Source organism: Lycorma delicatula, chromosome 1, assembly GCF_047948215.1.
Source record: "Lycorma delicatula isolate Av1 chromosome 1, ASM4794821v1, whole genome shotgun sequence".
Taxonomy (NCBI): Eukaryota; Metazoa; Arthropoda; class Insecta; order Hemiptera; family Fulgoridae; genus Lycorma; species Lycorma delicatula.
In genome coordinates this window covers 267,095,087-267,123,048 of record NC_134455.1, presented here as the reverse complement: position 1 = coordinate 267,123,048, position 27,962 = coordinate 267,095,087, and the positions used below count along the sequence as shown (strand labels likewise).

Genomic DNA, 27,962 nt, shown 5'->3' with positions numbered 1-27,962 from the left:
CTATAATTAATTCCATCTAAGTTTTAATTTTTATTTTCTGACCTGCATTATTCATTACGCAGTAATGTAACAGTGAGTTTGAGATGTTAGACGAATAACATTTAGGACTTATTTTATTTTCCAATATAATTAAGATCTACTTGTGCGATTTGTTTGGTACCTTTTTTAACCTGATAAAGTTTTTTCTCCTGTGGGTTTAACGAAACGTTTAAGTTTTTTTTAATATTAAGCTGTGATTTTGTGTTTTTACGAAAAGAAATCATCAAGTGAAGCTTTATATAACTACGTTTAATCTAAAAAAGTTTAAAAACGGAGATAAAATCTTGAGTGTCGCAAACAATCGCTGATCAACCAAGTAAAATTATTATATTTTGAAAAATAAGGACATTTGATAAATCAATAGGATGATAAAAGCTACATTTTTTCATCAAAAGGCGATGTTTCTTACTTCAAAATTTTACGCTATAGCCTATTCCTTGAACGATACAATTTACCTTACCTCATCTAAAAATCTGAAACCGTGTAAACTACATCGATACGATCAGTCCATAAAACTTTTACACAGATAAATAAATAGATTATGTACGTAGTATCACATATCACGTATGACTTAACATGTATCATGAATCTCTTTAAAATAATTCGAGTAGAGATTTATTTTACTTGTATATTTAATCTTCGTGGTGTCTTTTAGTTTCTGATTTTCATACAAGTTAAAATTAATAAAAGAAATGTCAGTATTTTTCATCGAATAAAGAGGCTTCTTTTCTTGTAAGGGAAAATTTGTAATGCCCTTTCCAGCGCTGTATATGTGTGTATACATATTAGTTTAAATTAATTTGTACATGTATTTCTCTCTCTCTGTCTCTCTATCTCTACACTTATATACGCTTACATACATTTGTATATGAAGAGATAAGCTATATTTTTAGGTGAGGTCTGTGCAAAAATGATATAAAGGTTCTGTGTACCTATATACATTATAATTAATTAAAATTGAGCATTTACAGACGTATATAAAGTAAGATAAATCTACCTTTAATTAAAAATAAAAATGTGAAAACTGAATAAATTTAAACTCAATCACTCCTTATATCATTATTTATAAAGGTCTTAATCAACGGACACATTTCTAAACGTAAAACCTTTTAATTTTTTATAATTTTAACCGTCGTAAAGCGGAGATGAAAGAAAGTGTTTTACCATAGAATTACGAAACTTTAATTGCAGGAAACGTATATTACTTCAATGAGAGAGAATTTTTCCTAATTTTAGTTGTCATAGTTTAAAAAACAGTAATACATTTTTTCTATTAATACAGCTTTCTATAATTAGTTTCCTAATCTATGTGTATATATATATATATTTTTTTTTATTTTTTTATTTTCTTTATATAATCAATTTCCGGATTTTAATGTGTTTCTGATATATTATCTTGAATTAAATACACTGGTGAAATTTAAAAAATAATAACCTTCAACAATTTATGCAAATTGTAAATATTTTAATGATTACAAAAATGCAACATTTTAAATTGTTTTTGAATCCTTCCTATTTTAAAACAAATAGAGTCCATCAAAAAGACCAAATACATTAAAAATACAGCCGTTTTTATTATAAATAATATTTGTTACCACGTATATACACGTAAAAACAAATTTGAGAGGCTCTTTTGCTTATGATTTGGAAACTCTATGCTGCAAATGTCCTCTCACTTGCAGATGATGGTTAAAATTGTCACATTAAAGAATATCAAGTTTTATGTTAATTTCGTTGCTGATGTTTTTTCATTTCATTTATACTGTGAGATCTGATGGAAAAACCTTTGAGGTATCTCCCGTAGAAAAACGGTCATTGGCTGAAAGATCTGGAAAGCGAGCTGGTAGAAAACAATGCCGGAGAGGGAGACAAAATGACCTGGAAAATGGAGACAAATAATTTTCAGATGTGCAAGCAGAGTGGCTTACAGCTTAATCTTGTTGGGACAGCTTATAGCTGTTGATAGTTCTCTAATTCTTCAAATTGTAATCTTAAATCCTAAAATATCTCAGTTTAATGATTTGATGTAACAGACTGGTTGTCCATCCTAATCGTCAAAGAAATATTTACGTACGACTTAAAATGCGATTGTATCCGTAACCTTCGGGCGAGTGGAACGATTTTTTACAAATTTGTCATGGTTGCTTATAACCCAATACCGATTCCTTTTTTTTTAGAAGGCTCCACTAACATAAAAATGAGGTTAATCATTAAAACCTTTTCCTTAAGGTAAGATAAAAAAATTACTTTATCATGTTTTTCAATTTAAGAGATTTTCTGTAATTAATTGTGTATCTGTAACTCATTAGGCGGTTAGTTCTATCGCACATTTTTTGTGTTCCTGCAATTTCAAATAGCCGCAGTTTAAATAGTGTAAAAATATTCTAGACACTAGGCTCAAAATCCTTAGGGCCTGAAGTTTTTTTATTGAATATCTTGGACTGATGAGCTGATTCCTGCACGTAAACGACATTTTCAGGAGTTCTCACACATCGCTATCTTCCGGGAGGTATGTCATCCTTAGCCTTCACGATTCAATCTTTCAATCTATAAAAGAATTTACTTCCTACTCGGTGCATTACAGAGATTAAAACACGCTCTAAATTGCTTTTGTGTCGTTGTATTCAGAATAACGTTGCAGCAAACTATTTAATTAGAAATTAATACACATTGACATAAAAGTAGCTGTCAGATGGAAAAACGGGACAAAGTAAAGAACGATCTAACAAAATCAACTGCACGTGGAAGAGGTCGATAAGTTCTGTATCTTAGGGATACCTATTCTTGAATCGGTTATACATTGAATAAAGTGTTGGAAAAATGAGTTCTATCACATGGCTGGATTGATTGCTTCAAGAACCGACTCATTGTACGGAATCATATTTCATTGAGGACAGAAATATTAAAAGCAACAGAATAGAAGATCATACTTGCTTGCCAAGAAGGGTCAAACGCAGTAGGGATAAAATTGTGTTATTGTTTAGATAAATACTGGAAACATTTCTGACTGAACGCGGTGATAAAATTAATGGATAATTCAAACCTGTAAGGTCAAAAGACTAACGATTTAATAATAATGGTCGTAGGTACATGACTATGAGTGAAGATTTTTGTTAGATTATTGATAATGGTAGGACTGCTGGGGAGGTAGAGAAGGAAATGACAGTTTGTAGATGTGATGGGATTGTCTTTAAATGATATTGTCGCAGTATTTTTTAGTTGTCTGGAATATTTAAATTATTTCAAGGTTTTCTCGAAACCGTACTTAGATCTCATGCCAGTTGAAGTAAAGTTTTGCAAGGAAGTGTAAATTTAGAATTTTAATGCTTGTTGTTGTCTATGTTTTTTTTTAAAATAGTGATATTGATGTTTTTTTATAAAGATTAATTAGCAAATAAAGTCCGGTATATAAATGCGAATGATAATTTACAGCAAGTGGTAAATTCTGTAATGAATTTTATATCGACACGTAGGCATCTGCTGGACCAAGGTCAAAAAATATATCATTTAAACAACCTTGTTTAATTTTAAGACCAAACCTAGGGTTTTAAAAGATAAAGCGTTATCGTTTTTTAATCTATACAGATATAACAATTCGGATTACGTCAGACAAATGCAGTTTAAAGAAAAAATCAACGTAAGCAATTATATGCGATCAAATTGAAATTTATGATAACCTGCTAACTTGCACAATACTGAAACTTTACAGGAAGCCCTGAAGAGATTTATGAATAAAATTAAATCGGTAAGTAATGAAATTGATGATCGGGAATGGGTTGATTTTTTAATTTTACAAGACTGCTCCGGATAATTTTTGGAAAAAAATTTAGATTTTGTTTATAATGTACACAGAGTAGGGAGAGGGGAGAAAGCTTTTAATTTTCCTTTTTTTCACTTCATAAGAAAGTGGAGATTGATAGTCAAAAATTACAGAGGTATATTTTTTATGGATGCAATTGCTAAACCTTTTACAGAGTTGTTGTTAAAAAATATTAATAAGCGGTAAAAGAAAACTATAATTTAAAGGAGTTCCAGGATGACTACCGAAAGGGATATTCTACCGTCGACAGTATTTTTGTTTTGTAGGCAATCATTAAACTAAAGCTCTCAAAGAAGAAATACAAGATTTTTAGTCTTTTTGTAGATTTTTTCGCTGCATTCTATTCAATAAATTTCTTTTTATAAACTATCATGTTTAGGATTGTCAACTAAAATAAATATTTTACAAAGTTTGAATGAGAGGACAATAGTTAGTGTGTGGTGTAAAGATGGGCTATCGAATAAATTTAACACAGAAATGAGAGTGTGGCAGAGGTGCTTACTCAGTCATTATTTACTCCTTATCTAAATGATTTACATGATGGATCGGGGGAGTTTTACTGGTGGGAGGAAAAAGGATAAGGATATTATTATATTCGGATGACATTTTTTTAGCAGGTACCCCTCTAGGGCTTTAATACATGATTAATAACACTGTGTATTATTGTGAACAATGGATCAACCTAGAAAAGTAAAAAAATAATGGTTTTCAGAAAAGGGGGAATGTGGAAGGCTGAAAGGGAGTTTCAGGAGTAGAGAAATAGAATGCGTCAACAAATATAAGTACTTAAATGTAATTTTTAACACCCACAATGAATGTAGTTACATTTAAGAGAAAAACTGCTAAATGCTAAATTATTACTAAAATGTCGGATGCGTTAAAAAATAGAAATCGGTATAAATCTGGGGGCTAAAAAAGCGCGATTTAAAGCTTCCTGTAGGCCTGTTAGCCTTCCTGTAGGCCTGTATGCTGTGCAGGTCTGAGGTTTTAAGCGATATGATAATCTAGAAAAATTGGAGCGCTGTTTTTCAAAGAAAGTAAATTACAAGACTTTTTTACAAAATAGACTTCCTAATAACACCCCAAATTGTACGTTCCTTCCAGAAACCGAGGAGTCTTTTTTGCACAAATATACGTTGTAACTTCATTTTGATTATACCCTTAAAGGGCTGAAAATGAGTGAGAATAGGTTACCAAAATTTATTGCATTTTAAATGCAATAAGCATTAAAGTTAGCTTTAAAGTTTAATATCCATGTAAATTTGGTATTAGATAACATAGCAAACTGGAGAGACAGCCGGTGAGATTGTTGGAAACAATGAGATACAAATATAGAGGAGATCTTATTTTACTGTATCATACTCATTATAAATTGTTGAATTTGAATCCGTCGGGAGGGGAAATAGTTATCTTATTCAAGTAAATAAATACTCTTGAATTAAATCGATTATAAAAGCAAGGTGTGAGCTAAGTGATCGTAATTGTAACCCCTGAGTCAGGGATGTATATTTGCGCTGTTCCTTATATAACACAGAAGAGCAAGAGGATATTTTTCATTTTCTTGCCAGAAGCGCTGTCCTCGCCGAGTGGAGAAGTCGCGCTGGTTAGGGATTTATTTACAAACGTTTTAAACGGAAAGGAATGGGATAAGCTGGCAGCCTATTGAAGAGATGTATAGTATTATACATGGGGACTAGTTCGGTTATAATTAACTGCTTAGGGTTTCAACTGAAAATGATTATAATGTTAAATGGTGGTGTAGTAAGTAATATTTCACCTTTTAAGTTTCAATAAAGATGTCGATGTTTCACATTACTTTCTGTCCGAGTTTAAAATAGATAAAATTTAAAAATAGATAATAAACGACGGATACAGCATGTAGATTCAGTATCAAGTATTCAAAGTTTTCTATTACTTCAAAAGCAAGTTGTTCGATTACAGTGTATGAACTGAATCTAGACATCATAAATATGTTTTATACACATATTTCCCTTAAGATATTATCATCTAATCGACTTTGAAGAGACGTAAGAAATTCATTGAATTTTTAAGAGATTAGAATTTGAATAACATACTTGAGAAAAATATAAATTTTAGGACAAAATGATAGAAAAATTTATCTTGACTTTTCATGGATATAATATTATTGTACAGAATAATAATTTCTACAATATTATTTAATCAAAATTCATAACGTCTATTTTGATATATATTTTAGCCTACTTTCCTGACAAGATATTATCAGTATTCTTAAATATTTACTTTACAACTGAAAGGTGCAAGTCTTCAGTCCATAATTTTTTATTAAAAAAATCCTTCAACTCCTCTTTTTCTTCTTCTTTACATATAATTTTAATACCAGCAATGGTTAACAAAATATGACATTTAATAAAATAAAATTATAAAATACCTTATCCAACTAGTGTTTAGTGTGTCAATTTTCATTCACATGAATTAATTATTCATTTCTAATTATCTGAAATGCGTCCATTGTAGTGATTCCTAAACATTACTTTAAAAAAATTTACTTTTTACGTTAAGTTGTACTAGCGATGTTTCCATTAAAACACACTTCTTATAAAAGAATTAACCTTATTTACAAATAATAAAGTTTTTTTAATAGATTAACTTATAAATGTCAAGTTTTAGTTCTAACGCACCAGCGTTAGAAACTGAAAAATAGAAAGATTATTTTTCAGTCAGTTAAAAAAAATATAGAAATTAATAAACTACAAATTAAAGGAGCCATTAATTTACAAATTAATTTGAATATCAAAACACTGTAATGTACGAAAGCTTCAACGAAGTTACTCTCGTTGACTAAAAGGCTTATGACGTGAATCTGTAGCGTAAAGATATGTAGGGCAATTAGTCTACATCGTCACACAACTTTGTTTGATTAAGGTCTAAATGGCTATTGGTTAAACGCAAGTGAGAACGAAATAATACTAATATTTCTTTACGATTAACGAGATAAATTTCGAATTGAAGTGATAAAAATTATTCATTTATTCTTGACGGTGTTTTATATACATATATATATTTTCCTACGCTATTCACTACAGCTGTAACCTACATTCATCGGCTTCACAAACACATCCCAGTTTATATGTTATTCGATGTACATGTATACTTTGTGAATCACTCACTAATCTTCTTCATTAACGACTACGCTGTTAACGATCTAAGAACATGAAAAAAAATATTCAAGAGGATCTCAGAATTTTCCGCGGAGTTAACAATTTATCATCGACAACTGGCATGAACCAGATCATTTTATCATCACAAACGAAATAAGACACCATATCCATAACCGCCTTCATTCTAGAAAAGATACCACACGTATCACATAGTAATTACTTAGAGTATTTAGAAAAATACAGGGATTATGTTTTTAAACAATGTATAAAACACTAAAAAAAAATTAATTTTTTTTTATTTCAGTCTTAAGAAACGTTTTCTATTACTTTGAACCTTATACACTAAAACATGATATTACAAACAATAACAATAATAATATATACTATTATTAATAAACACTGACCACATAATTAAAGATAAAACCCAAACCTATTTGCCCCGGCGATGCAACGATGGAAAGGGAGGATGTATATTTTAAATTTTATCTTTAGAAAATCGTATTTAATAATATATTATAAGGTGGCCAATAAATTAGATACGAATAGATTATTAATCCACTATGTATTTCCCGTTACGTGATTGATGATGCATCGATCACATCACGAGAAGATGCATGCAGCTCGCAGCATCGTAGAGTTCACCACCCACCACGATCTCGTCACTAAGATTATACGTAAAAAAACATCAGTGAAGTAGGAAATATCTCACTTAACAACGCATTACTCAAAATATGAGTGTATCCGGTAATCGAAAACGAGAGAGTTTAGTTGTATTAGAACTGTGAAATAACGACTGATAAAACTATCGCGCACAATAGATCGGACATCACAGTAATCAAAAAAGCAAAGAAAGAAACATCTCTGGTTGAAATTTCGATACTAACAGCAATAACTTGGACAAAAAGCACAGCGAGAAAATAGAGAAATACACCGTTGTCTCCGAAAATTAAGGAACATGACAACAGCGTGTTCACATAATGCCGATCATCCTTTCGACTACGAGGATGATTCCAAAGAAACTACTACCGAACATCGAAAAATTGCAACTCGACCCGTGGATCTACTTAGAGTTACAGTAAATTGTAACATCAGTATATGCAGCATAAATAGGAAATTTCTACAATGAAACAGTTGGATAACTTGACGAAAAATTTCCGCACCAGCTATGTCACCAAACAACAGTTAATGTTTGATTTAAAAAGCAATTAATAATAATAGTAAAAATAATTTTAATATATCAACAAATACGAAAAAAAAAATTTATTAAATGATTTATTAACGCGTGGAACGTTAATTATTTCATAGTTAGTAATAATAAAGATTTTCGGATAGTTTTAACCGAAGGACTTTAAATATACTTGTTTAAATTGAAATTAATAATTTGATATTTATATTGTTGGGTTACTCTTAATAATTTAATAACCTGTCGCAATCACACTTCTAATTTTTTTTCAAATCTGTCATCTCTAAGTAATGACTTAGGCAGTTTTATTGTAACTGATTTAAAAGATACTGCATTTTAGAAGATATGGTTACATAAATATTTGAAAATCAGAAATAGTGTGCAATTTTTTTTACCAAAATCTTTTATTAAAACAACGATCGTTTAACGTATTAAACCTGTTTACATTTTTTAATCTATTCATAGATAATGGAAAGATCCCCGTTAAAAACTTTTTTCTTTCGTCAGCGGCCACTACAGGACTATGTTTAATATTTAATTCCTGGATGATTTCCATCTCTTCCAACTCTACTTAATTTTCAAAATATTCTTCCTCTCTTGCGACTATTTTTTCCTGCTACAATATTTGGTTCCTTTCGGAAAACCTTCACAAACTTGGAGCTTCCAGCATTTTCTTTCAGGGAATTCCAATTTATCTATCTCTCCTCGCTTTACAGTTACACACTCTGTAGCATGCAGCACTGTAAACCCAACTACTGTTGCGTAATGTCGAATGTTTCCCATCCTTAATATCCTCTTTTAAATATAAGGTCTTCTATAGTTTATTTATTCTATTCATATTTGCCTCTTTATCTAACTCGTTTGATTGTATTACTTTGCCAATATATTTGAATTTCCCCGTTATCCTAATTCTTCTAAGGTTCGTAAATAAATAATTTGGTGAATGCCTAATGTCGGTCAAGTACTCAGTTTTATCGATTGATATCCTTAGACCTGTTTTTTCAGCCTTGCCCCACAGGGGAAGACACCCGCCATGTAGCGTTCACGGTCGCCACATCATCTCCTCCGTCCCTAGCGACCACTCCGGTAAACTTGATAACATCGCAGTCATCATTTCATTATTTTGGCTTCTGTCAGATGCCACCGATAAAAATGCCTCAGCGGACATCGTCAGTATATTTACAAAACTTACTATTGCCTTTGTATGGCCTCTTCTAGCCACAGCCTCCTACCATAACTTACAACCCGCAAATATCAAATAACCGATTCGCAGAAGCGCAATCCCCACGCCTTACTCTAACACCGATCTATAGTTCCTCCGCCGTTTTTAAGTCCTCGTTAGGTCGTCTGTAAAAACAAAAAAATATATTTTAAGATTTCTTTTAGCGTGTTCTAATCTAAATTTACTAATTAACTTGTTTTTGCAGATTTTTCTACATTCCCTAATGACCTTTTTCAAGACCACTGACTAAACTGAGCATAGTCAATCTCCATGTCTTAAACCTGGTGAGTGCTGAACGGCTGCAAGATTTCTCCTTTCACCTTAATTCTTGATATTTTCTCTTTAGGGGTAGCATTACAAGGTTCAATATTTTCAGCTGCACTAAATCCTCTGACTATGTGATATTTTATCGGTGGAATCATACGCCTTCATAAAATCCACACAGACTGTCACTATATCTTTGCCTGCAACATTATATTTTCTAATTACCGATTTCAGGTTAAAAATCTGTTCGGCAAATCCACTTTTCTTTAAACCCCCTTGATATTCTCCTTTACGTGGGTCCATTTGATTTTTTTAATCTGGTGCGCAAGGCTTTCTAGAGGATCATATAACAATGAAATTCCGAAGTATTTACTGAAATCCTTCTTGTCCCCTTTTTTATTAAACGGAGAATTAAAGTGGCCTTCCATTCCTCTGGCAATTCCTTCTTCTCTCATATTCTTATGATAATCTTCTCATGTGTTTTAACAGTATGAGTTGATAATACTCAATACTCTCCATTCTTCCACATTTCAGACACGATAGAATCTTCTCTGTTTTCAGATTATTAATAAGTTGTTTAATTTCTCCTAGATCTGGTCCTTAAAAAAAAGTATCTGATAATTTACTCAGAAATTTTATTTTAGAGCATGTGTTAATCGATCATGTTTTGATTAAGTTTGCCGTTTTGTTACCTGAACCTAATTCTGTAAATGTTGAAAAAAGTGTTGTTCTATCTACCAAATCGTGTGCTTTTTGAAAATCAATAAAACTGAATCGGTTATAACCAATTATGTTAATATATAAATATGTTCTATTTTGATGTTTACAATATTCCATAATATTTTTGAGTTTTTTTCCCAAATCCACCTTGATATTCACCCAGTTGTAATTTAAATGAAGTTCGGCACAATTACGAAGAGCTTTAGATAGAATCGTACACTATATAACTTGCAAAAGTGAAATTCCTCTGTAGTTATTTGGATTTGTTTTGGATCCTTTTTTATGAAGTGGGTGGATGAGTGCAGTCTTTGAATCTTCGGGAATTTCTCCATTATTCCATATTTTGGCAAATAATTTGATATTTTTTTTGCCTTTACGTTGGCCTTCTTTAACATTTCTGCTATAATTGGTATTTTACCGGAAGCTTTATTACTCTGAAGTTCTTTAATTAAGTCTTGAATTTCATCCAAATCCGGAGGTGGGGAGTTTAATGCTTATGATTGTTAATTTTGAATTAAAAGTTTCATTTTGTTTTCATAATTTAATAAATTTTGGTAATATTTGGCTAAGATCTTACTGTTATCTTTGTTGTTATCTTATCTTGTTAATCCTCATCTTCCATCTGAAGACTTGGTAGATTTTATTTAGTTAATTTTTGTTTAAATGTTTGGTAGAAGGTGTGAGAATTATTTTGATTAAAGGTTTCGTTAATTTGGTTTAAAAGTTCTTTCTCGTTGTTTTACTTGATTTGTTTTATCTTTTTACCAACTTCTTTTCGGATTTTAAGGAAATTTTTCCCATTTTCCTCATTTTTGGTAGAATTACACTTTTGCCAGGCTTTTTGTCTTATGAGATCGTCGTAATCTTACGTCCACCACGCGTATTTTTTTAACTTTTTTACATGATGCAACATTCTCTGCTTTTTGTATCAGTCTGTTTTTAATATTTTCCCACGTTTCGTGCCTTAAATCTTCTGTTAATTTCAAAAATTCTTTGATATTTTGCATTAGTTTCTTAGGATCAACGTTTTTAGTCTTCAGTATATTAGATTTCTTTTAGTTTCGGGAATTACTTTAAATTTTATTATCGAGAGGTAGTAATCTGAATCTAAATTAGCACTTTTTAATACCTTAATGTTTTGAATATCTTTTTGCCAAACCCTTTTTATAGCTACGGAATTAAGTTAAAGTTCTCCTATATAGGGATTCAAGTTTGCTGTTTGTGTGGCAGCTTCTTAAAAGCTGTGGATTTTAAAATGAAATTATATGATTGGCAAATTTCTATTAATATTTCCTCATTTTCATTGGTACTTTAGTGCGCGGGCTATTCTCAAACTACTTTCTTGAATTTCCTTTACTTTACGATCTGTGTATTAAAATCTACCAAGAGTATTATGTTATGTTTATCTGGAATGTTTTTACAAAAGTCTCTTAATTTATTCCCAAATAGCTCCACTTTTTCTTTGTTCGTACGTTTTCTTTGCTAATATGTGCATGTGCATTAACCACCGTATAAATTTTATTTGTGCTTCTAAATGTAAGAAGGGATGGATGTCTTTCGTTACACAATTCGAAGTATAGAATAGAATTTAGAATATTTTTGTTTATGACAAAACTAGTACCTAGGGTGTGTTCATCATTATTCTTGCATCTTTATTACTTCCATAAATTCTGAAACCTTCCGTCAAAGACATTTTTGTCCGTAAACCGTGTTTCTTATAAAGCTGTGATCATAATGATTTGAGCTTTTATAGTGTCTGTCAGGTAATAATTTTCCTGAATTTACATTGAAGGTTGCGATAAAGTTTAATTTTTTATAGCGAATTTTTTTTTTTTTTTTTTTAATTTCCAAGCCACTCTGATTCAACTTTGTGGGAGATTGCAGATTCCCCAGAATCTGTGTGGTGGATTGGGTACCACCTGGGGTAATATTGTTTTTAACATCACTCATATTCAATAGTGGTAATAGTTTTTGGTAATTTCCAGAGAAATTACAAAGATACAACCAAGGTTGTAAGCCTTGGAGACGCAAGCTAGCCGTCCCTAACACAGGAAACAGGCGCTGACCAACCTCCGCCCGATCCGGTAACAGACGCAGCTGGATTTTTAATTTCTGTGTTGGTCCGCGCTGCATATCAGTAGAGTCTTTCTCTATCCGCCACCTGCGGATGCGCCTAGTGGGGGTACAGATGACCCCCGTAGGGTTAATCCTTTCACTAAATCTAAAAAAAATAATTATCACTTTATTCTGTTTAAATAATTTTGGCTCTTTTTATACAGATTAACAACTACAATATTAGAATGAACAGTTTGTTAAGTGAACGTTCTTTGTAAAGGTCTCTGTTAGCTCATAAATATTTTCCCGGATTTATTTTCTATCGAAAGTTTAATAAGTCACGTGCATCAATTTATGCTTTGTTTTCCAAACAATTTTCGTTTTTCATTTAGTTTAGCTCAATTTAAAGCACTTCTTACTCTTGCTGTCAGATCACAATTTTACACATCTTTAGTGCGTACATATAATGAAATATGAGCACGCGTATACAGATACATTTTTACACAAATCATGAAATTCATTCCACTTTGTACAAAATAAGCGTTTAAATTATTCGATACTGCATTTACTACACCGCGAAAAAAAAATTAATTTAATAAATAAGTAGCAGGAAAAAGAAGTATAAAAAATTATTTAATATTTTACAAAAACTTTAGTAATATTTTAGGTTTTATCGTAAAAGATATTTAATTATAATCAGTAACTTTATTATTTTTGTACTATTTTTACTCATAAAGTTTAATTTTCTTACTTCTTTATATTTACAGAATTTTTTTTTTCTTTACTCATCTGTACATTGTTTATTCGAATTGAAGAATTTATTAAAGTTACAAATTTTAATGAAACTTTATGATGGTATGTTACGTACATTACCCTTATAATATATTAATACGAAGTATATTACATTATTATTGTCAGATTTATAATTTTTGTTGATTTGAGTGTGCTATAGCCTAAAAAATAAACCGAAGCAAGTCTAAAAAGTAGTAATATATATATATATATATATATATATATATATATATGTGTGTGTGTGTGTGTGTGTGTGTGTGTGTGTGTGTGTGTGTGTGTGTGTGTGTGTGTGTGTGTGTGTGTGTGTGTGTGTGTGTGTGTGTGTAAGGACTACGTAGGAGGAAAATTACAAAAGTACTCTGCTAGTTTTTTGTGTTGTGAACAAAAGACTGTTGCATTCAATTCTTCTTGCTTGTTCAACAGAGAAGATAACTTCCTTCATGCATATAATTACGTTCTTTTATCAGGATGTACAAAAAGAGAAACACACTGGTATGTTGTAGAAAATATTTAAGAGAAATAAAGTTACGTTTTCTACTTAAGACAAACAAAGATTCCAACTACCACAAAGCTGTAAAAAAGTATTCAATTACATATTTATTTTTCCTATATTTTGGAAAGAATAAATTTCAAAAAGATTTCCTGCATGCAATGCTTCTTTTTTAAAAAATTAAACGTGAGTTGTTAACAATTTAATTTTATAGTGTCTACACAAAGCACTGTTTGTGTATTAGTGTGTGCATATAGTAGATCTATAATTTTGTCCAATCTTTTGCAGTAAAATATACTGTATAAATTATAAATTCTATAAAAATTTCTTCAAAATTTAGTACACTAGTTATATTTTCGTGATTGTATTTAATAGTTGACCATCTCATCACAATTCATCACCCTTACATTACCGTTACCATCATGTGATCTCAATGGTCAAGGGATCGCAGTAGAAATTACTATCAATGGTGATTTCAGCTACATCACTCAATGGTCAGTAACATAACTCAGTGGTCATTTCTTTCAAAACTCAGTGATGAATTTAAAATAACTCTTATATGAGAGCTTTTGTTTTCAATGTCAGAAAATAGCAGCAAAATTCTTTGTTTAACTAACTTGAAAATAAAAAGAAATAATTTGAGATCCTTAGACTCATTTTATTTAAATCAATGCAAGATGTCTGAAACTTCATTTGGATCATTTCAATTGTCGTCGAATGTCCTTTTAATTAAAATTACTTATTTTTAAATCTGATTAAAATGAACAAAAACATTTTCCTGTAACAAATGTTTGAAATAATTAACGTAAGATAAAGAAATCGGTTCCTTATTTACGTACCGGTGAAAGAATTAACATCGATTGAGTAAAGGAAAATTTGTTTGTCCTTTAACCTGAAATATGCAATATGTCATGGTATGAAAAAAAACAATACATCACGTGAACTCAAACCTCCACTGATTTTCATTCCTATGTTTAGAATATATAATATTGATATGTAAGAGATATTGACAGGTGTCTATTACAGGTCTATCTGCCCATTATTCAATACAGATAATTATAATTTCATGAGGCTAATTTTAATTTCTAGTCCAACCGCTTTCGTAGATAATAGATAAACTAAATCTACGTCAGCCATCTTTCACCCAAGTACTTGGCATCATTAGATGGAAGTATTAATGTGGCGTTTAAACGTATCTGATGGCATGTTTATAGGTTTAAGATGTCTGTATACCATTTCAATTTTTTTGTGTTTTTCGTTAGTGCTAATTTTATTACGATATTCTCAGTGTGGTTACAAACGCTGAAATAGTTTCATCCGTCGCTAGTATAGATATGTCATCCTAAATTTGGGATGTCAGTTTCTCGACGATCAGATGTAAAAGTAATATGTAAAAACAGACTCAGATAACTTATCATATATACCCCGTATTTTATCTGGTGAATTGAAATATCAGCGTCTAGAAATATAATTTAAAAATGCCTTTTTGACAGAAAAGATTTTAATCTAACGTAATATAAAAACGATTGGCTGATGTTTTATTTCTTCTTTGTACAAATAGTTTGGCTACTGGACTTAACGTGTTAGCTGCATCCAAGAACGGGGCTGTATAATAATGTCTAAAAGACGACCTCGGGTAAAGCCCATTAAGTCTAGGAACAGAGGAAGTACTGTGTCGACCAGGATCGTCTCAAGGCGGGTGTCTTCCCCTAAGAGTTCAGGATGATTTTTTTCTAGCGAATTTCGGATTCTGTTTGCAAGTCATTATACCTGTTCTATTATAGCTTGTCCCTCTAAAAAATCGAATTGCGTTCAATTATTAGGTTTTTTTAGTTAACAAAAAAAATTTGGTTCCTTTCATAGCATCTTAATGGAATTAGAAAAGTGACATAGGAAATCAAAGGAAATAGAGGACAGACTGGCAGTTTTATAAAACCCTAGGGCAAACCCTATTTGCCCTTGGTATTCTTCAATCCTTAATAATTCTGGAAATTATACAATTTAGAAGAATTTAGTTAATTGATTTAAGAAATTTTGTGGGTTGTTAATTAATCTATCATGTAATAGAAATACTTTTATTTTTTTATTTAATATTAAATATTAATAATTTCAGAGATTGTAATCTTCCAACACAATATTATTACTATTTAAAGGGATATCTAATTTCATGTAAATAAATTCGAAGATTTTTTTAAATTTATTTTTATGAAAATATCCTGCATACACCATTATGTAATTAATATTAATCATAAATAAATATTTCTTAGGTAGTATTTACATCAATAATATAATGTTTATATTGAGCATTTATGCATTTATGAATGTTTTTATATATGACTAAATGAATTATATTTTACGAGAATGTATTTTGACAATCTTATATAGAAAATAATAGATTAATATTATTAGTTTCTTTTGAGTTGAGAAAAGTAAAACAAGCAGAATGGAATGAAAAATTGCTATAACGTTAGGGATTTTCTCCTCTAGCTAAGTTGTAACCTGAAAATGTTTAGACTGAGATCTGTTTTAATAAATAACTTAAAATGGGCTCATATGAAGAATTTTAGCGGGTGGTTATCACTGAAATATGATTTTTAATCAGCCAACCGTCTATGTACTGATTGTGAGTTAATCGTTATTTTCATCGTTGACGTCATACATCGAAAAAATTCTCACTTACAGTAGTAGTCAACACTTCAGTTTTTTCTATGCCCTGAATTGGGCATAGAATTGGAACTGGGCACTTCTTGCCCAGTTCCGTCTGATTCTAAGTTTTTTTCTAATTAAGTGAATTGTTAAAATGCAATAAAAGAGTCAAGCAGTATATAAAAATTAATTTTTGATGTGAAGTGTTATACCCCGTCTCTTTGCACAAAGAAAAACATTAACGATATGTTTAGAAAATGTAGATAATGGTACTAAATCGAACAGCCTTTTTGCAACATCCTAGGAATTTTAACACTAAGAGATTTATTTCGAAATGAAGGGAATTTATCCTCCTGATTTCACGGTAGACTTCAAAACCCTTATAATAAGCCGGATAACCACCATCACGCAAACCTACTTTGAGGACGGGCAAACAGGACTTTGATTACTTCACGTTGCATTGTTACGATGCCTATTGCATTTTATGTGGTCGCCTTACTGACAAACATGTTTTCGAATAACCGTATACTTTACATTAATATTTACCCTTAAAATATATCTCGTTATTTAGAGAAGGCTAGAAAAAACATAAAATAAGAACAAAGTTTCCTTTATTAATTTATGTGATCTTTCAACAAATTTGTGCTTTATTACATCAACATTAATCGAATGGTGAATCATTAGAGTACTTAAAAGTACCCTCTATTGAGTCAACCTGGCTTGTAGTCAGTTATTTTGTATCTGATTTTATTTAAAACCTTGATTTTATTTTAAATCATTAGATAATAAGCTACTACAGCACTTGAAAGAAAAAATTCCACTTTCCAGCGTAAAACCCAAAATAAATTGAAAAACCAGTCTAAATTTTTAGTGAATTACTAATGAGTGTGTGTGTGTGTGTGTGTGTGTGTGTGTGTGTGTGTGTGTGTGTGTGTGTGTGTGTGTGTGTGTGTGTGTGTGTGTGTGTGTGTGTGTGTGTGTGTGTGTGTGTGTGTGTGTGTGTGTGTGTGTGTGTGTGTGTGTGTGTGTGTGTGTTTAATGAAATGCATTGTATTTGTTTTCGAATTATAATCATTATTCCTTTTTTTTAATAATATGTAATTTTTTTGTATAATAAATTTATAACATCATAATCATAAATTTTTAACATCATAATCTTTTTTATTGGAAGGGATAATGCAAAATATTGAATTCTTCAAGTGAAGTTCTTTCCTCATTTACCTATAGTTCACAAAATGATTTCTTAATATAACAACATTTTTTACAATTTAATAGCAGGCCTTGAATAAGTTCGCTTTATGTTACTTATTTATGTTTTTTTTTGTACCAGTAATTTATATTAATTTTTCATGCTAAAAATGATTAATTACAATGAAATTATTACAAATTCACCAGTGTTTGGGCTGTTTGATACTTGGTTTATTTATATTAATAATTATCAATAAATGAAAGAAGTAAAATTAAATATTTTGTTTCAAAAATGAGGAACTGTTATAAATATAATCCCTATTATTAATTTTACATTATTTGTGATAAACCTGGCTGAATCTAACAAGTATTTAAGTGCTTCAGAGTATTTAAATATAATTTCTTCACTCTTTATATTATATATTTTGTATAAAGAACAGGTAAATTGCAGTATTGTAAGATATTTGTGGCACTGCAAGTACGTTTATACTACAAGATATTTTTTGAAGCACCAAAACTTCCTTATGAATTCTTAATTAACATTTTGTTGCAAAAGATTTATTATCATATCCACTACTGCAACATTGACAGATGGGTAGTGGCGAAATAAAATATTTATAAAAATAATTTATTTTTAATATAAAACTTTTTAATATACAAGTTAGATTGGCTAAATCCATCTCGGTTTCATACATTTTATTTAATATTTTTACTATTATTAAAATTTTCGAATTACAATATATTCAAATACCAAATGGCTTGCCAATCTTTTTTTAATAACTATACAATACGAATAGCTCACATTCTATTTCAAAATGTTTTGATCCAGTATTAAATAAATTAAAAATAAAATCGAAGATTTTCCTCTTGTTCCTATTACATCTTTTAAATTAATCTTTAAAAAAAATAATGAGTATTTTTGTCGTTGATATTTATATTATCTTCTTGTTATGATTTTTACAAGTATTTCAGATCATAAATTTGGTAAATATTCTATTATTCCAACATGAGCATTCGCCATAACAAGTAAAATCTGAAATGGAGAAAGAAAGAACATCGATGGTTATCCGAGTTTCCCTTTTCTTACTTTTTCATATTATACCTTACAAGTCGTTATAAGTTCAATATTTGAGCTTCTCGTTCTTTCAGTCCCTTGTGTTTCCAATATTATCGTGCACGTTCTGACTTTCATTTTAACCCTAGCTCATTCTATTATCTTACTTATTGGTAGCTAATGTTCTGGGAAAAATACTATTTCTAAATGTAATATTTAGATTAATTGCACGATTATACTATTTATTTCTAAGTTTTGAGAAAGTTTAGCTTATAAACCGATTCATGAGTTGCTTTATATTGTATTTAAATTCTGAGCGTATGCGTAAGAAATTCCACAACATTAATTATTCATAAATAGTAGTTGTTGGCTACAGATGAAGTATGTACGTGTTAAAATTTAAGATAGCTATAATTGTGCGTTTCGTTATTATGCCTTTTGTTTAAGGTTTTTAAGAAAAAATATTATAACTAATTATTTGTTAAGTAAAAATTTAGTAAGTTTTAACTCAACGGAATTATAAATAACATAATCCAATTTTAGTAACCATGTTACCGAGTACTTTAGTTAGGTAGATCAATTATAGGAAGGGAGTACCCTCAACAAGATCCAACTAAAAAATGTCAAGACCACCAAAATGTTATTGAGTTTGTAGCAGATTTTGATGTAAACTAATTTTTTTTAAAACTGGAAAATGAAGAACTTAATGGAAATTTAATTTAAAATTTAAATGTTTTGTTATGTATTTTCTAATTACTTCGATTTAAATGTAAACTATTGTCATGAGGTTCCTGTAGTAACTTATTGCAAGATATTTTAACTTTCAAAATAAGCTTGAAATAAAGTCATTTTTTTCTATTTGCAGGAAAGAATGAACTTGCATGTAAATGAAAACACATTTCTAAAAGACCGTTATTGCTGTTGAAGAAATAGTTTGGGTATGTATAAATATTATTTATAACTATTATTTTACCGAAAAATTTCTATCAATCTTGCACGTAATTTTAAATAAGCGATATTATTTTTATTGCGACAGGGCTGCGGAACTAAAAATTGTACGATGGTGGAAAATAGAATAATTTATTCGGTTTTAATAACCTATTTTCATTCATTTGAAAAAATTACGGAAATATAAATTTCCGTAAAATTTACATTTGTAGAAAATATAAATAACCCAAGGAATACAAATATATTTGCAAACTTCATTTTATATTTTATCAGATATTCTTATTTTTTTATAATAAAAACTACTTTTATTATTTTAGTATATTATATATTACATACATTAGTTAATATACATGAAATGAGTGATAATTAAAACATTATTATTTTTAATATTTTATTTATTATTAAAGAATAACCACTATAGTGTTTTATGAATACCTTTATGGGTATTGTCTTCCTCTATACCGAATACTTCTATTACTGCGTTCAATAACACAGGCTCGCGATGGTTGTATTTTTTAGTTTTTTATAATTGATTCCTTGATATTTTTTAGTGCTAAATCGGAAAATAATTTCATTTTTTCCTTCGCGTCAAGATTTTTTGCAAATCGCAAATTGTGAGTGTTTTACATACTTCGTCATTAAGGATGGGTGAAGAGGGGGAATGGTTTCCAAAGGCATGACGTACCTTATAAAAATTATTAAATTAATTAATTACAAATGCACTACAATAAAAGTTAGGCTTTTTTTTTGACAATTTTGATTAGAAATTAAGACCACTTAACTGTTTATCTATAATAATGCATAGTATAAACCATAAAAGTGAATATATTATATTTATTTATTTATTTATTATTAAAAAAAAACCGTTTTAAATCTATTTTATAGAATCACATTTTTGCAATTTTTCAACTGTTTATAAATTTTGAAATTTACAATTTACTAAAAATCTTAACGTGATTGAAAAATAAATGAAGATTATTTTCGGATTCAGCGCTAAAAAAGTACTTAGGAATCAATTTTTATCAAAAGTTAAAGACCATTCCACAACCCAAATTTGTCAAGGTTGTGTAATCAATTTTTTTTTTCATTATTTATAATTAAAATTTTTGTTCGTTACAAGCGACATTGGAAAAAAATATTTACATCCTTTTATCGTATCTGACTCATTAAATTGGATCGTTTGACTCTTGTAACTCACTCCTTCAGGCTAGATGCTAAAATCTCTTTAGCGTAACCTTTCATCCCAACGTTATTTGGGACAAAGCGCCGTATGTTATTAAAAGAAAAAATAATTTCATCCGTATACATAAATATTTAGTCCAACATAATTCTTTATTGACCAGTTGTAATAGATAATTGATTGATAAAGAGGTTCAATTCATAGAGAACTAAACAACACTCAAATTACCATCCTGAAAGTTGCCTTTGTTAATTCTAACCTTGTTGATGGTTTAAGGTACTTATGGGGTGTGTTAAGAAAAATATATACGTGTATTGCTTGCTAATAATCATTTGCTTCAAAGATACAACCATGGTATCTACTGTCACAAATAAAGCAATTCTGTTAACTCGGAAGCAGGGCACAGTAAAAGGAATCCTGTAGTCAATTTATTCTATATACACGCTGCTTCAGCTTTTCTTTTACAAGGTCGATACCTTTTAACAAATCTTTTCAAAACTTTTTTGACATCCCTTCCTTCCTCCTTATAATTTGGAACCTCTGAAGTAGTTAGTTTTTCTTGGTGCATTGTTTTGCTGGTAACGGTTTGTACATCCTACGAAAGCCGGTAATGACCTGTATAATAAGTGGTCAATCTTAAATAGGACAGTCTTGTGAACTAAGGTACGCAAGATTTTGAAGAGTAAGATACTCTTTGGAGATATCTTTTAACCTTTCGAAAGTAAAATATTCTCTAAGGGAGAATATTTGGCTTAAGACTGGCAATCCTTAAAATTTTCTGAATAAAACTAGACAGACCATCGTGGTATGGAAGTTGAGCACTTCCGCCAGAAATTCATTTCATTAACCTCTTAAAAGTGCAGTTTATTAACTCCTTGTATATTAAAATTGCAGGTTTTCTCAAATGGGTTTAAAAAAATTAAAAATAAGAAAGATGGGTGAAGAAAGAAAAATTGTGGATACGATTTTTCTTTCCTATCTCATCAACCGTATGTAAGAGGATATCCATAATCTCCTTACTTGGAGTCAAACCATCCTAAGATTGCTGCACAGAATAACATTGCGCCAGTTAAAAAGCGCTTTCTCTTTGGTACAGAACTAGCTATTTGTCACTACCCAATATACTGAATTTGTAGCAAGGTAAATTACAGGAGATTACAATCACATTGCTTCAAGAAATCTAGAACCTCAATACTGGAGTAGTTTTCTGGGCTCCAATCTGCATGAATAACGGACTTCTGTAACCATGCGTACCCTCTGACTGAGATAAAATGTTATGAAAATGGCCAATTGATCCTAAGGAAGGATCTCCTTCCTTAGCTAGTCAACATTCCAACATAGCCAGAACTATGAAATGGCAGACTAGATTCAGATCTTTTTATAATATCACCAGTGCCTTTTTCTTTGCTATTACAACAGTGTGGGTGTCATATTTATCATTAAGCCTATCAATACCACTCTTGCAACCCTAAAAATTACTTTATCAACCAAAGGTCATTTATGGGGAAAATTCCCCGTAAATGAGCCCGTAATTTCTTTCAGTCAATTCATCCACGATTTTACAATATCAGATCTTCTAATAGGGTAAACCATCATTTTATTTTAATGCATTCTTCGTTATAAGGCCAGTAATTGTATTAAGGTAATATCTACTCCCTACCAATACCGTAATCGAAATATGGACTGGAAACCAACCCGAGTTCCTGTGACACATCGATATTAATCGTGTCCACAAAGATTTCAGGAATTCCATCAATTATAAAGACCGGCCTGTATTGATTCAAAATATTTTTTGATGAACTTGAGCTGTAACTCAGAGAATCACTCTACCAGAATGAAACTCAGCTCAATACTAGGAATTATTATACAGATATAATAGAAATGTTCCGTGTTTGTGATTATATATAAGAACGGTAAATGTTAACCTCAGTATTCTTCCAAAACGTTTCTTGCCACTGTGTACAATGGACGCAACCAAATGCAACCTTAACCTTAACAGATGCAACCTTTATTGTAAATGAAGACTTTTTAATTTGTTTTTCACCAATCAACTGAAGAGAGGAATAGATCCTCCCACCCTCAGAGTGAGTCTGCCGTGAGAATCTGCAAGATGCAGACTAGCATATTCGAGTTTTCCCTCTTAACTTTGTAACAAAATGTACACACTAGGTGAGGTGATGACAACCGATGGTTTTTGCGCTGGATGTACTTCAGTACAAATTTAATAAAGGCTTTAATTTTAAATTAAATTTGCTTATAGACTTGGAATGTCTACCCAAGCTTTTAGCAATGAACTTTCACAGCTACCCTTCAATCACCAGCTTCTGCAAGATGAAAGTGTTTTGCTCGATTCAAGGATTGCCTCTAAGGATTTATTAATATTATTATTATTATCACTAATGATGTTGATGTGGAGTAGATGTCTTAATAGTTTTGAAAGATAACAAATCCACTTTAAAAAAATTATAAATGAAAATTTTAAAAATAATCTTCGTACATTTATAGTAAATTTCTAATTTTTTATGTATTTTAAATGCTGATAATTAGTTAATAATTTATTTTCTATCAAATATAGAAAAGATGTTGCAAAAAAAAAATAAAACGTGTTCGTTAGACGTGATGAGTTAGAATATAAGGATGAATTAAATTTAGCTGCTAACGTAATAGCCATAAGCAAGTGATTAAATACATAGTAATTCCTTGGAGGAAAGTAATTAAAAGGATGCTAAGGTTAAACATCTACCTTAGCTAACACAGCGTTTTTAGAATTTCTCCACATTTTGAAAACATTTGTGTGTTTCACAGGCAGAAAAGAATGATTTGAGTTAGGTTCAATTTTTTTCAAAAAGGAAACTTTCCTTAGTACACACTGAGTGTTTTCAAAAAAAAAAATTGAGCAATAGGATGAGATGTGCGTGCTAACAGACAAAGATTGGGTATCACCCTCAAATTATTATTGTTATTATGAAGGGAGTTGTTAAGCTTTAATTTATGTGGATTTTTAAAATCTAATATAACCCATTTAGTATTTTAATATAACATATTAGAAAATATATCACATATTTTTACGTTATCAAGATGTAGTTTATGTGGTAGATTCTAATTAAACACATACTTAACATATACGTAATATACTTAATCGTTGCGATTGTAGCTACATCTTTTTTTTTTCATACCATGAGGTATGTAGATTTGCATATTTTACTTAGTATGACGCTAACAAATATAAAAAAAAAATCTAATGAAACAAGTAATCAAATAATTAGACTTACAAGTAGAAAAGATGTGTCCAACAAAATATTATATGAGCTTTACAAATAATTTTTTAACAAATTATTTATCACAATAAAACGGTTTTTTCTTACAAAATATTTTTAAAATTTGTTTATGTTGATAAGTATGTTATAATATGAATTTTTTTAGACCTTTCATAGAACGATTATATCAAAATTAAACTACTTAATCCTAATATGTCAATGCATGTTTATTACATGAAATTAGATTTTTACTTTCCCTTGCTGTTTTTGAATGAATGTATTAAAAAAATACTGAAATTCATAAAATATTTTAAACAAATAAATTAACACTAATAATATTTTATATATTTCTAAAGCTAGAAGATTTATTTTTAAATTTTAAAATAAGAGATATTTTATATAAATAAATATATATGTGTTTCCAAATCGTTGTTATGGTCGCGATAAATAACTATTCTGTTAGAAATGGATATTACGTTCATCCTCCTAAAGGATATACATATTTTTTAAGTTTAATTAAATAATTTCCGTACAGTCAGAGTTATTTTTAATTTCATGCAGTGTGGTTCCGAGATGATCGTTTATTATACATTTTTATTGAATACCTTTATTGCCAATATCAGTGTCTATCTTTTCTAATTAAAATATTCACTAGAATTTAATTTAAAATAATTTCATGTTATTTGGTTGAAAATAAAAACTACCGTTATTTTATAATAATTATTTATAAAAAACCGTATTATTATTATTTGAATTTTCTTTTCATAATTTTTTATTGCATTTTATTTATCTGTTTAAGAATTATAAAGTTCTACAACAAGACAATAAATATTCTTTCATTGCAGTAGCCTGCTCACCTGCTATAGGGAAGATGCCGGATTCGTTTTTCGGTTAAAGACTGAAAAACTATTCGACCTCACAGTTTCAAAATCATTGCAGTCGCAGTAAATAATTTCCGTAGTTATTGTAATACTCCTTCTCTGAATTGATATACAGTTGTGAATTGTGTTTCATATCCCTTATTAGTGCAGTGAATATACATATTTGGTAACTGAATGCTACAATGCAGTGAAGACACGTAATTATAGTTAATCCTGATATATTCTTTAAATTAAAAGTCTCCTGACATTTTTTTCTATGGTAAATAAACTAACTATTAAAAGGAATTTTTAAATTTAAAAATTTAAATTTTGATTTAATTTAAGTTCGTTAATTTCAGTTCAGTGTGTGTGTGTGCAATAAAACAGCTGAATGACTAAATTATTTTACGTTATTATATATGGTAAAAAATAGAAAAATAAAAGTACAAATAAATTTGTAATTATCGAGTTATAAGTACAAAAAAATATATATATATATTCTTTCTCTCTATAGATAGATAGAGAGAGAGAGAGAGAGAGAGAGAGAGAGAGAGAGAGAGAAAGAGAGAGTATATATATATATATATATATATATATATATTTGAGAGAGAGAGAGAGAGAGAGAGAGAGAGGATCAAAATTATTAAAACTAATATTATACAACTTTTTATCAAATTTAGTAAAGAATAAACTTCAAATGGAGCAGTATACATAAGTAATAATTTATTAAGGCGGAAATCTCTTAGCACTGTAACCCTGTATTATGGTATGAGGCGTCTCATTAAATGCCAGTAAATAAAATTATATAATCTTAAATTCATTTCAAGGAGTTAATAAATAAAACCTTTTTTATTAAAACCCATAGGACGATGATATAATCGGCACAACCAGCCAACTATTAAAAATCATGACAAACGCTGCTAAATAATGACTCAAAATATATTATTTCATACTTCCAGACTTCAATTTTTATTTTTTATTTGGTTCTTAGTTTGTAACGCTTAGGAATCGGTTTTTTAACTTCGTTAACATATCCAACTCGAAGAAATTATTCATATTTTCTTGTAAATGTTTTGTAATAATATGTGTTTTTTATGTAATAGTGATTCTTAAACTGCAAATTACATTAATGAAAACTTGTCGTAAGTATTGTATGAGAACGACTGTGAAGACTTTGATAAAGCCTTTTTCCTATTTTGAGCATTTTAGACTCTACTGCTTATCCTTATTAAGCGGTTTCTGTGATATTTAGTGAAAAATATCTCAGTTACACTGTCCATATGGAATATTTTTTCTCTTTAACCGAAAGCTTAAAGTAATGGCAAAAAACGTTTGCCTATTCTGTACAGCCTTCTAAAGACAAAATTACAAATAACTGAATTTTTATTGCTGCCATTTTTAGAAATGTAAAAGGCGTTATTTTCTTGGCAAGTACATCAGCGGTTTTACAGCCATATATTTAAAACTTACATGGTTATTTATCAAAAATATAAGTCTTGCTACCCGAACAGCAAACGTACTCGAAATTATTTCTGTTGGAACAATCTACAAAGCCTAATAGCATTCTCATATCAACTAAGTGAGTGGATAAAGCATAAAATTTCTTACGTTTTGTAAACACAGGTATAAAATAGATTCATTAATTCCTTCACTAATAATGTGGAGTTCCCAGTATTACTCTTCTCATCACCAATGCCAATTATGTCGTATCGGATAATTAGCACTAGCAGTTATGCAATCCTCCAACTTCACCGGTTCTAGAGCAAATTTTTTCGTACTGTTTTAATGCTTCTGAAACCTCCAGAAATGTATAATTAAGTCAAACTCAAACAAGACTGGAAATACAGTTTCTTCTTTATAAGATATGGCTGGGATTTTTTTAACATACTGCAAAACTGTATGCGATCTATACCTTAATAAAACACATATACATTAATGAGAGACTTAAAGATGTTTTATTTTTAGTTTCCGTAAAAATCGTTAATCAGTAGTAGTCTTCCAACACTACACTACACTACACTACGGAGAAAACTATAAAACGTTTTTAGTTTGAGAATTCATATCACCAAGTCAGTATAGTTCATAGTGACATGATTATTATGAATATATCTTACCAGTAGATATAAATTTCCGCTTAAGCAATACTGTCAACTTTTCTATAAGAAATAATTTTCAGAAATTAAAATGTTTTATCTCTTTCAATCAAAAAGGTTTTATATTATTGAGCTTTTCGTCTACTATAACTAATAATCGACACCATTAAAATTAATACCTTTCTTCAAAGCCTTCTGCAGATAATACAGGTTATGCATTATTTCGTATAGCCGCAAGCTTCCTAGATACATACAAATGAGTTATTTAAGAGCTAGAAAGGATAAAAAATAAAATACTACAAATTAAAATTCGTACATTATCTACTTAAACATCTGCATCTTTTTCTCAGAATTTCACTTTAAAACGAATTTTCCAATTCCATTACTAATTTTTTAAATACAATCTTACTTTCGTATAAATACTTTTTGATCTGAAATAATAGAAAATTATTTTTAGTTAATAAATTTTATGTTTAAATTATTCCTTTAAGTTGTTTAAATTGTAATAAAGAATGATTTCGATTAAATAAATAATTTTTTTAAAACGATATATGCATCATTTTAACTACTGTATAATAAATGAATTCTGAAAAAAACTAATAGAATGTAAAATAAGCTCTACCGCAGTAAAAGCTTTTAATCTGTAAGCTGAAAGTAGGGTATTTTAATGCATGCTGTTATGCATGGGCAAATAGAAAAAAGCGTTTCTTAAAGCGAGTAAATTAAAAAATGTCAATTATATTTCATTAATTTAAAGTGTTTTTATCAAGTATTAGTCAATTTAAGTACATAAGTATTATAATCGATTTTATAATTTTTAATGTTATAAAATGTTACCAAGACTTGTTTTTATAATGTTACAATTTTTTCTAATAAATGCTTATTCATCATGACTTAACTGTGATTTTTATCGCCTAATCCATAAGTAATTTCAGGTTTATATGACTGTGAAGCATCTTTAACATCTCTAGTATTTTGAAATTTTATGCTAAGTTGACCCAAATTTTGACA

At 29.6% G+C, this 27,962-nt stretch overlaps 1 long non-coding RNA gene across 1 annotated transcript in view; it reads left to right on the top strand.

Moving 5' to 3' along the window:
• The window catches only part of LOC142318308 (uncharacterized), a 162,900-nt gene extending 143,382 nt beyond the window's left edge, over nt 1–19,518 (top strand). Inside the window, exon 3 of the long non-coding RNA XR_012754871.1 lies at nt 19,479–19,518. This is a non-coding gene — a long non-coding RNA (uncharacterized LOC142318308). The remainder of the gene's footprint in view (nt 1–19,478) is intronic.
• Nucleotides 19,519–27,962: the final 8,444 nt, after the last annotated feature.